The sequence below is a fragment of the Venturia canescens genome, chromosome 5, assembly GCF_019457755.1.
Source record: "Venturia canescens isolate UGA chromosome 5, ASM1945775v1, whole genome shotgun sequence".
Classification (NCBI taxonomy): Eukaryota; Metazoa; Arthropoda; class Insecta; order Hymenoptera; family Ichneumonidae; genus Venturia; species Venturia canescens.
The window spans coordinates 20,837,656-20,850,701 of NC_057425.1; positions in this window are offsets into that span (position 1 = coordinate 20,837,656).

A 13,046-nucleotide genomic window follows, 5' to 3' on the forward strand; every position below is an offset into this window, starting at 1 on the left:
AGAGAGAGAGAGAGAGAGAGGGAGGGAGGGAGGGAGAGAGAGAGCGAGTATTTTGTCTGTTTTATCAATCATGAACTATCAGTTTTTGATTAAAATTGAATCAGTTATTCAACAAAATGTACTTTCTCCATTGTCAACACTTTTCAAATTTAATGAGTTAAGATTAATCAAATTTGAAAAAATAAAAAATGATCACGTAAATGGAGACAATGGCAGACAATTGTAAAAATTATAATAGCCATGTGGCATGATACACTTCGATCAATTTATTAGCTTTTTCTGTGTTAATGTCAATTGAATATAGTTAACTCTTTTATAGTTGCGCATCTCGATTTTCAAACAAACTAAAATAAATAAGACACTGACGTGTAAAAAAAAATTGACGTGTGAGACTGACTGAGAATAAAATTACGCCACTATATAGTGGCATCTGTGACTGAAAGGGTTTAACAAGAACGTGAATAACATGAGAGTTGTAATCCCATTTTGAAAATCAAAATATCGCTCGTTTTTTCAGACGATAGTTGAAGTTTAAACTTGGTTCATTCTATGTGAGAACTATATTTAAAAAACTGAATTCAGTTTGAACTGAAATGGTTTTAAATATCACCCAGTACTAATGCTGTGGCGTCCCCGCGGTAGCCGCGTACACAATTACAAACGATATGACAACACTGTACAGATAAGGTGGTGCGCCGAAAGACGTGCAACGAAATTTTGATATCCTGTAGCGCCTATGATGGAAAGTTGATAAAAAAGGAACACACTTTTCATACTATCACTTTCTTGAAAAATATGGAATGCACCTTGTTGTAGTCTGAAGGCTGATGAAAATGGTCAGGTTATTCTATTAATCAAGATAACGAGAATTTTATCCGAAGAATCAGATAATAAGGTGAATAAACTAAGAGCAGTTCGAAACGAGAATTAAGACTGGGAATTCCACGATATATATTTCAAGTATAATTTTGATTATAGTGACTATAATGAAATTGGCCATTTTGCTAGTCGTAGCTCTCCAACTATTAAATTTGAGTTGTTAATGTTATGGCAAAAAATTATTAAATAAATAAGTTAAAAAACTATTGGTTGAAAAAATGTACAGTAAAAAAAATATGATTGGAAATTAATATTACAAAATCCATAAGGATATTTGAATATTTCGTATAAAGTCGTTTTCAAACATCCATAGAGTTTTGTTCTAACAGCTAATGAGAAAGCAGTGGCGCTTTTTGCAATAAAAACTCGCTAAAGATGGCTCGTTTAAAATGTTGCAATTCATTTTTCAAAAGAATTTTAAGAAGTTTTATTTGATAAGATGTTAGCTTTTCCTATTACAATCAGAAGTATTTTGATTTTTTATAGTTTAGTTTTTTTTTAAAGTTATGCATATCAATGGTCTTTTTAAATATGGGTTAAAAAATTATAAGTACCATCTATTCCTGGACATTTCTCTTATTTTTTTCATAAAAGAGCGTATCAGAGGAGAGGGGGGTCTTTTATTGCATTTATCAAAGCTTAAAGCAAATAAATTTGGCTAGACAAAGGTGAACACAAATTCTGAAAACATTTCAGTTAGTTAAAAATAAAAAAATATGAATTTTTTCACTCTTGAAATGGTTTTGAAAATCCCGTCGTTTTCGACTTATAGCAGTTAAGGTATAACTGGATGGATAGCTCGACCAAAAATTATATCTGATTGGAATTTCCGTACTTCGTGATGCAATAAAAATCTAAAAAAATTCAACAACATTTGGAAAGCTATGCACAACAATTATCAATAATAATATTGCTCAAAAGTTAATAACAAATTGTTTAAACAATTAATTATTGAATAATTTTGCGGTGACCTATTGTTTTTTTTTACGAATCAAATGTGTGTATTTTTCCGAAAGCTCATGAATTTTTTCAGAATTTTCGTGGATTTTTGAAATTTTTTGAAAAAATTTTGAAAAATTTGAATTTTGGATATGTTTTAGAAGACATATTTACCATCAGTTTTGAAAAGTTTCAAGGTTACTGGATCAAAAATGTACAAATAGAGCCACTTAAAAAATTTAAAAAAGGGAATTTCAAAAATCCACGAAAATTCTGAAAAAAATCATGACCATTCAGAAAAAAACGCACATTCGATTCATAAAAAAAAACAAGGGTTTACTGTAAAATTGTTAAAAAATTATTTATTTGGTAGTATATAAAAAGTATTCTATACATTTTCTTCTAAAGAGAAAAGTCAAACTCATTCGATATATCAAGTTCACTATTATGCGGTAGTGCATGGTGACTGGTTAAAAAATTCCTTTACCTCAAAGTCAGATGCTAAAATGAAAACATTTGGTGTTATTACAAGTGTACAAAAAAATTCGAGAATTTTTTTAATCGCAGGCAGGGTTAGACAATTGTTTGTTTGTTGCGATAAAAATAATTCGCCACTATTCAAAATGTAGGGAAGGCCCAAATGAAGTAGATTTTTTTTGTTTGCATGCTCAATATTTGAAGGCGACTCTCTTGACTTCTAGTTCATATTTTAATTATTGAAAACTTTTTTTTGATTTAAAAACACATTTTTCAAAGCTTTCTTGCCTTTTTTGGTAATATTGATGAATAACCTCTTTTTTTAACAATATAATAAATAAAAATCATTTTCGTGTTGTCTAAACATCGAATCTCGAAATTATCGATTTTTTTTCTACAGTTGCTTTTTGATCAAAAAACGAACGATAAAAACCGAATTTTTTTGCATCGACATTGTTAAAATATCGTTGAAAGCTGTAAATATTTTATTTCGTCTTTGCTCCTTTTTTTATAACCATCCTCATTTATTTGAATTTTTTCACGGTATTTTCACTTTAGATCCGACGTGTTCTTATCCCTCAAGTGTGATGTTATTTAGGCAATGTTGAATGTACAGAATACGTTAGATCGTATATTGAAAAAAAAAGAAACATATGAGACATTCCACACCAAATCGACGACTTTTAGACCCAACCCCTTTTGATTGGGCGGACCATTTTTTATTCTTTTGTACGAGTACTCTGCTAAAGACAGTTTCAGAATTTTTTCAAATTGTTTTACCCGACCCAAATGAAATTGAAAATTTTTCAAAAGAGTGGGGTTATTTTGTTTCAAAGTAACATAAGTTTTCCTAAAGTTGACTTATTGCGACGTTTTTTTTTTCAAAATGTTTGTCTTTGTAGGATTTTTTCGCTTTCTATTTTTTTTAGTTCATTAGAAAAAATAATTTCAACTCAGTTTATTTATAATGATACCTCTTGAAAAATATTCTAAGATGTACCGAGAACTTTGAAAATTGAAGAAGAATAATAATTATAGCAATCGAAAGAGGTAGTCATTGCAAAAATTTAATTTTTTTCCGAAAAAATCGAAAAACATTGAAGACAGCCGTGATATTTTTTGTATTTTTTTAAAACTCTATTTGAAATTAAAGAAAATAGGATAAAATTTATGATTTGGTCGAACTGTAAGCTTTTGAAAATTCAGAAGTCGGTCAATCAGGATAAAATTCATGAAAATTTTTTCTCTCTTTCGTTCTACGCTTTTTTCTTCTCGGAAAGATAAAAAAAAATAGAAAGCAAAAAATCTCACTCTGGCAATTTTAGGGAGCTTGTAAAAAATGCCAAAGTTTCTTGTAAAGGAAAGATAAAAAAATAAAAAATGGCAATCATCCCGAAAGTTTGGTTTGTTTGTGAAATTCTCGGAAAAAAACGTTTAAGATGGATTTGATGATGTTAGAATGATATCATAATTTGGATATTTTTTCTGAAAATTTCAAGACAAAAATTTTGAAAAAAAACGTCTCAATATATCAATTTTTGGAATAGTTATGTTCCTTTAAAACAAAATAATGCTATTTTTTTCAATTATAAATTTTTTTGGGTTAGATAATAAATTTGAAAAAAAGTTTGCCGATTAATATAAAGGGAGAATGCTTTTTAATTGATCTCAAAAGAGGCTATCATGAATTATAATGAAAATGAGGTCCAGCAGTGGTCCCGTAAAGAAGCTCTTAGAAATTCGAAAGTAAAATGCCAATTTGAAAATATCCGGTGCGCTTGTGGAAGTTGAGGCATTATAAAGTAAAGTGAAAAAAAAATCAGTTAAATTTGCAGACAATTTAGGAGCGTCGTTCATGAGAAAAATCAATGACAATTTGGGCCAAATAACATGTAACCTTATGGGGTGCGTCACATTTCAGCGCGACCGTGTCGGCGCGATCGCGCTGAATATATATAAACATAAAGGCATAATACATTTTGAGAATTTTTTTAATAAAAAATACTTCAACAAAAAATTGATCAAACATTTATGTTGTGCAATCTTTGATGTGAGATGAGAAAATTAAAAGGAGGGAAAAAAAGTTTCACAGCATTATGTAAAAACAAGACGTTCCGTAAAAACATTAAATCATCTCATTAACGAAAAAATAATGTTTACATATATAATTACTATCTACATATAATTGATAAAATATCGAATGATGTCAACCAACTATCTATTAATTTGCTTATTTGAACTATTTCAGGTTTGCAGTATCGACCTCCATCTTGCGTCAATGGTTAAAGATGCCACTGCAAAAGTCATCGACATTTCCTGCCTGCCGGAAACCTCGACACCAGTTATCTCAACGCCAGCTTCAGAGAATAGCAGCCGCAGGGAAGAGGACAAATACTAAAAAGTTACAACACGCGAATATTGAATTAGCCACCACATTACTTAGTGGTACTCGTTCATCCGAATCTTACAACAGAATAGAAAACAGAGAGTTTCTTGAAGATAAGCGTAATGACATTCTCGGGAGTCAAAGTGAAGAGCTTCTGGAAAATGAAATCACATATCGTTTTGAGAACGAGACCGAAGAGTTTTCTCTCATTGAAAATGATGTTTTTCCGGAGAATAGAAGTGAAGAGTCATTACGGGATGCAAGAGAACCGTTGAACACTTGGTCTAATCGTAGTACCTCCGATGATTTTGAAAGTTTTTCCGCCGATCAAGTAGAGAGCGACATCAAAAGTGACATCGAGAGCGACATCGACATCGTCATCTCCACCGACACCGACACCGACACCGATACCGATACTGACGCTGACGATATAGAAGGTTATAATCATACGGGCAACAATCACTTTGGATTAGCAGCTGAAGATATTCAACAAAAATCGGTAACATTTCGCGATCGACTTGCATCAAGTTTCGTTAAGAGCAACATTAGCAATACAGCCATCGATAATATTCTTGGAGTGTTGAGACAGCACAGGTGCCTATCGTATCTACCAAAGTGCGCCAGGACATTACTACAAACTCCTCGAAAGGCTCCCGAATTAAAAATTGTAGAGCCCGGTGAATATTTACATTTGGGTGTTGAAGCCGCTATCGTAGCGATATTGAACGACGTCAAACTGGATTTGATTCCCGATAATCCTGAAATAGATTTCAGCACAGATGGTGCGAACATACATAACTCCGGACGCCATACGATGTGGCCGATACAATGCCGGATTGCCAATTTATACCCTAGTAAAATCGAACTCATCGGAGTATAATACCGCGGAAAAAAAAACCAAAAAGTGCCACGGACTTCCTTCACGATTTCGTCGAAGAAACAAAGCAAATTATCGAAGCGGGAGGGGTTTTATTTTGTGAAAAAAGAATTCCAATAATTTTAAGATGTTTTATAGTCGATGCTCCTGCCAGAGCTTTTGTTCTAAACCATACGAGTCACACGTCTCATCGACCTTGTTCTAAATGTAAAGTCGAAGGACATTCTGTCAATCATCACATGATGTATAAGAATGTTGAAAATGAGCCCAGAAAGGACCAAGAATATTCTGACAGGATAGATGAAGATCATCACAGAGGACCAAGTCCTCTTTCTCTTCTGCAAATGGGTTTAGTAAGCCAAGTCCCATTTGATTATATGCACCTCATATGCATTGGCGTGATAAATAAAAATTCTGCAACAGATGAATACCGGGAAATTCTCAATGATCAGTAAATTATCAGCTCGTCAGATTGAACAGATTTCGAACAGACTCGCTAAATTAGCTTATTACTATCCTCGGGAAATGGCACGATGCCCGATAACATTTGAAGACATTGGTAATATGAAGGCTTCACAAGGTCGTCAATTTATTATGTATAATGGACCTGTCGTCATATATGGCATTGGGTGGGGATCAAATGTTGGAATGACTAAAATTTCGAACAGCTAAAATCTCGAATTTATAAACTTCGAATGATAATATGGAGACGGATAGATTCGACTAGAGCTTTGAATGCCGAAAAAAAATAAAGCAGAAACTGCAAGGTTCGAAGAACGTTTACATCGAAAATAGAATGTAACAATCGCCCATAGGACGATGATTAAAATATCGATTTTTCGAAAATTCGACTATCACTCTTTCGATTCATAAATTACTACGGTCAGCGATACTGTGAAAATTCACAATTTTGAAAATATAATAACGAAATACGAAATATTACTGAGGTCGAAATACTGAAACACCAAAAAGTCGAACAGTCAAAATAGCGAAACGTTAAAAAGTCGATCGATCAAAATAAAGAAATGCAGCGGAGCTCCAAATACACGCGTCTCACTCACTCGCTTACTCAGACCGGTGATCTCCCGTTTTAAACATCGCCATTTTGACTTTCGCCTTTTCGAGCCATCGCTATTCTGCATATCCAAGTTTTATAGGCTCGAAAAATTCACTTTCGACTTTTTGCTACTCTATATTCTGGTCTGTCTGTAAAACAATTACTGTCCATTTTGAATTCGAAAATATGAACTTTTGACATTCGGATGGTCTGTTTAAATTGCATTCGAAATGAAAACTATCGAAATATATATTTTTGGGTAAATATGAATTCAAAGAAGGAATTTTTGATTAAACGCGCAATCTGCTGAATAGTCGATCGGGAATAAGAATTCGAATAACTTATTTTTCTCCAAACTGATATGACAACTTTTAAAATTTCGAAATATCGACCGTTCTACAATTCAGTTATTCGACATATTGAACCCCACCCATGGCATTGTTTCTCCAGAAATTTATGAACATTTTTTACTCCTCCACTCTGCTATGCGTGCTGTCATGAAACCATCTCAGCCAGAATTATTCTATAATTTCGCTACTCTCGCATTATCTCTTTTTGTTCGGCGTTGTCCAACTTTGTACGGTGATACATTCATGAGCTATAATGTTCACGGATTACTTCATGTTATAGAGGATGTTAAGCGCTTTGGTCCACCTGACAACTTTTCGGCATTCCCGTACGAGAATAATATTAAAATTTTGAAGAGATACTGCAAAAAACCCAATTTCACATTGCAACAAATAGCAAACAAGAGAGCGGCACAAGCTTGCAAGATTGCTTCGCTCAATCCGAGCGATAATGCTCGAGTAAAGATGTCGGGTGAACATATAATGGGACCGTTACCTATCGGCATTGGATCAAATGTTCGTCAGTATCGACGTTTAAAATCGGCAAATAATACTCTTACGCTGAATAAACGGGACAATTGTGTCATCTTGAATCACAATTGTATCTGTCTTGTTCAAAACATTGTCATAGTAGGTACCACCGAGTCCTTGGTCGTAAAAAAATTTTCACGTATTGAGCCGTTTTACGATGTGGGCCTAAAATCAACATTACTAGGTTTTTTTAAATGTTCCGCATTGCAAGATGAACTCTTATTGATCCCATATACTGATGTTCAATCAAAAGGATATCTCATGCCATACTGGGACTCAGGCAATATTGATGCAACTGAGGAACAACCAGTCGACGGTCATTATATTGTTGGAAGTTTATCCAATACCGTTTATTATTAATACAGTAATATTAGTTCATGTATAAGTAAAAGTCGATGCGAATGACTTGAAAAATTTATTCAAGTGTGACCTCAGAGTCAAATTTGTACTCATAACGATATTTTTTATTATAATTGATAATTACAATAAACTAATTGATTAGTTATGCTTATTTTTAAATCTATAAATCTTGGAGAAGATAATTGTACTAAATTCTTTGTAATGAAAAAAAAAATTCAGTTCAATGTTCATATGGTGCGCATGATCTCTTTAATGTTTCAATGAAACTTGAGTTAGAGTGGAAAAATTGAAAAAATGTTCTTGTTCTTGATGAACAAGACTACGTAAAACAATTGAACACATGGTTAGATAAAATTTAATCTTTTATCAATATGTAAAGAAAATAAGAGTGAAAGTGCGAAAACAACCAAGTTTTTGTATGTGTTGAATGTGTATATATATATGCGTATACGTAACATTAGATACTGTCAAAATGTAGTGTGTGAATTTAACTATCAATTACCATTAAATTAAAGAGAAGGCGTTTTTTGTTATAGTATAAATAAATATGGTTAATTTGTACGTAATATTTGTGATGACTTTATCGAATAGTACCTACTGAATAATAAAAATCGAATACAGCCAAACTAAATGAAAGAAATTATGACAACAATACATTGAATTACTTGACCAAAGTTTTTTAAAATTTATTTGAATTCGTTTACACACAACCATCCACCTCTTTCTTTAATGTAATTACACAACATAGAATTTCTGTTTGGAAAGAACGTTTTAGAGGTTATAATGAACGAACGTTTTTTTTCTCATTGTTATTATTATTATTCAACACTAATTAGTGTTGAATAATAATTATAATCTCTCTCTCTTTCCCGTCGATTTTAAACAAAATCTGAGATGGAAATTTTAAGGTTGGGCGCCAGTCGCAAAGCGACTTGACGGCAAAGAGAGAGAGACGTAAAGTTGACCAGCTTGCGATCAGCGGGATGGGCGGGGTGACCTCGAGAATAATTAAAACACAAAAATTACGTTTGGAAATAATAATAACAAATTTAATCTTAAAGTCGAAAAATATAAGGAAAATGATAAAGGAAATACACACGCTCGGGATAAGTTCCAGTCGCAAACAAATTTACATTATTTCGCTCAAGAAAAGAATTTACCCAAATTTAATTTATCGAAAGAATTAATGCGGGATAACGAAAATATAACGATAACGCGTCTCTACTGAACCACGGGGGAAGAATCGCGAACTCACACACTCAAAATTCTCGCACGCTCACACACAAAATTGGTCGGGATCCTACATCCTCTACAATCTAAACCGAGCTCGAATTTATTCTCTCCGTGGATCTACTCACGGTCGAGAAAATAAATTTTAAGATGAAAACGAAATTGTCGATGTTTTATTCGCAATACCGAGCCCCCGATATTCGGTTACTCGGTCGAGCTATCGAACGTTGTTCGCGTCAAATCATCCCGACCCAGTCACTCACACACGCACGCAATTTCACAATTTCGCGACCCTTCAGCCCGGGAAACAACTTACGCCAACCGGAAACAATTATTTACCAAACACGAAACCAAAATTGGAGATCTCGAGTACGGCCACGATTACTCTTCGACACAAAATTTAACTTTAACTAACGCGAAACGCCAAACGGGCGATCGCGGGAACAAAAATCGAAAGAGCTGACAAAGGAACGCGTGACAGAGTCGTCACCGAGACCAAATTTCTCTCAACACAAGAGAAGGACGGCAATTCTTCCAATTATACAAGATCACGAAAAATATGACCCGGGAAAGATGTTCGAGGGCCCACCAACCAAACCAGAAAGTGAAAAGGAAGGAACTCACGGTGTTTCTTCCCATTTTCGCGACACGTCCTCTCTGCTCGATACTTCACGAGAATCTCCTCGAGAACCAGAACGTTACGCGTAACGAGGATTTTGTCTCCCGCCCCTCTCCTAATTTCGAATACTCCCGAAAATTATTGACAGGTCCGGCGCAATTACAAAATTGGTCCGAGCGTTAGACAGGGCCCCAGAATGAGTTTGAAAATCGGGAAATGCTACACACGATGTTAATGCATTTTACCCCTGGCTCGACCATTACATTTTTACGCAAGAAAACGGACCGTGGAGTTCGCATAATTCACGGGACCTCGCGAGAATGATGCGATGATCGCCGTTCGATGATTGTCGACGGGAGAATCCGGCGGGTACGACGGCCCTGGCGTAACGATGGAAAAACAACCAAGTCCTCGATGCCAAACGAATATTTTCCAACTCGAATATTCTCGAGCCTTCTGCGAGATTTCCGTTGCCTCGTCCTTGTATCAACAACAGAATGCGAAGTCCTTTCTCTCTCTCTATCTTTCCCGGGATCACTCACATGAAAAAAAATGTATTCCAAGACGCAAATTAATAAAATATTAACAAAACTATCGCCCTAAGCAAGCCCTGTGAGATAATCGTGTGGCCGAAGTATCGAGCAGGAGCTATGGGAGCGCTCTCCTTCCGATACTCTATGATTTAGTGACGGTCAAAAATAAAAAACCGTCACAGTATATATTACGATATCGAAGTAGAACAGATAATTCTTAATTTTCACGACACATTATTCACGTTTTCACTTCTCAACATTTTACTCACTCTCAGTACACTGTATGAGATCAATTAATCCACTTTTGAGGTTTTATTTATTATAGATATTATTGTCGTGAATTGGGCTCGAAACTTATTGAAACTTCTTTTATGAAAAAAATAAAATTGATTATATCCACTGCTATATCCAATAATGTTTTATTTATTTCAACGAAATTTGCAAATCTTGCACCGTTGATCCACGGGGCTACGATCGCAATCACTTTATAATAACATAACAGACGATAACAGACGGTATACAAGAAAACATTGAGGACTATCAGAAACTTTCTCATCGGCAATTGGTCGAGACGGATAGATTGTCACCGGTGATTGGTTATGATAGGCATCAAGAAGCCCTTGTATGTATCGGTCTGATCCCATATACGGATACGTCAGCTGCGTAAATGCGTTGGTACTTTTTGCATAATCTTGAGCCGGTGCAAAGTTTTTTCTCAGCAATTACGCCACCGATCATGCTGATTTTGAGCGCAATCGAAAGAGAATTTCTTAAAAGTTCAATTTTCAAATTGCGACATAATTTCTGAGCCTCGCAATTCAAGAAAATGACATGTCGATTTTACCCCCACCACCGCGAATCGTTTTATTCAGAGATAATATAGTCTCGGCGAGAGCCTCAGGCCAGCAGACGACAGGGCTGTCAATGTACTTGTCCCGAGTCTCTACCGAGTCTCTTGATTTGAATAAAAGTGCATTCATCGAAAAGTCATTGGAAAGCTCATTTCAAATGCAATAAAAAGTTCTATCTTCAAAATGCAATATATATAATATCATAAAACTGCCAATTCTGTTGGATTTTTTTTGAATTTTATCTATCTCTCACTTGAATTTTGGAGAAAAAGGATCGAAAAAATCTGTTCTATGAAAGAAGTCTTCAAATCCCTTCATTCCTGGTATGAAGACTTGGGAAAAATCGCCAAAGTCTAGGGATAGATCTGTGCCGATAATTTTTTACATCAAATTTTACGAAAAATAAGTCCTTTTTCGTGGAAACCAAAGTGACAAACCGAAAATAATATCTCGGCCTCCAATGTGCATTCCGCGGTGCTCTTGGGTTCCCAATGAGCATAATATATTAGAGTACAAGGGAAAAAATCACCAAAGTCCAAGGACAAATATGTAACAAAATATTTTCAGTACATCTTTGACAAAAAGTTGGTCTTTGTTCGTGGAAACCAAAGTTACAAGCTGAAAATCATATCTCGGCCTCCAACGCGCATTCCTCCGTGCTCTTGGGCTCCTAATAAGCATAACATATTAGAGTAGAAGGGAAAAATCGACAAAGTCCAAGAACAGACCTGTGATAAAATATTTTTAGTTCAATTGTGACGAAAAGTTTGTCTTTTTACGCGGAAACCAAAGTTACAAGACGAAAATCATATCTCGGCCTCCAACACGCATTCCTCCGTGCTCTTGGGTTCCCAGTGGGCATAACACATTATAGTACAAGGAAAAAAATCGCCTAAGTCCAAGGACAGACTTATGACGATATTTTTTCTGTACAATTTTGACGAAAATTCGGTCTTTTTTCGTGGAAACCAAAATTTTTAACCGAAAATCATACCTCGGCACCCATTCCGGATTTCTCCATGCTCTTGGGTTTCTAATGGCCATAATATATTAGAGTAAAGGGAAAAAATCGCTAAAGGCCAAGGACAGACCTGTGACGAAATATTTTCAGTATGATTTTGACGAAAAATCGGTCTTTTTTTCTCGGAATCCGACGTTAAGAGCCGAAAATCATATTCCTGCCACCAACATGAACTTCCTCATGTTCTTGGGTTCCTAATGGACATAACGTGACGTAAAAAAAAAATGCCCCTGGAACTCTACCCCTGCGGTGGTGCGGAAAAGAGACCACAGTGTATCATATCATCATCGTGCGTGTTTAAAATTTTTGAAAATGCACTAACTAAATAATATTCTTAAAAAACATACTAAAAAAATAACACATGAAAATTGAAATTTAAATTCTATAGCCATCAAAATGAAATCAAGGAAGTCGAGAAAAAAAACGTGATATCAAACCACAAAATTACCCTAGGGAAAAAAGGTTGGGACAAGTACATTGATGGTGACTTGTTTCTGGATGACATAGAACACATATTCAAAACGAGGAAAAAAATTCTATAGATGTAAAAAAGGAAAAATTTAACAGTTCAAAAAAATTCAACAGAAATAAGAAACAATCGAAAAAAATTCTATAAAGGAAAATAAAAAATTTTCAAAAAAATTCATAAATATTGAGCAAATTGAAAATGGCAATACAGACTTTAAAAAATCGATTGCCCTGCGATTTTCAGGATCCCCCGGTATTATTCACAACATTCAACTTCGATTGGATCGGTACAAATTATGTTCAAATACGTCTTAAATGTACTTGTACGGCACATTACTTTTTATTCAAATTGCTCATTCCAAAAAAAATCAAAAACGAAATTAATCCAGGTGTTAATATTAAAGAACCGTAATTTCCGAGAAAATAAATTTCCTCCTAATTACAGGAATCGCTCTTATCGTACTCGACTCG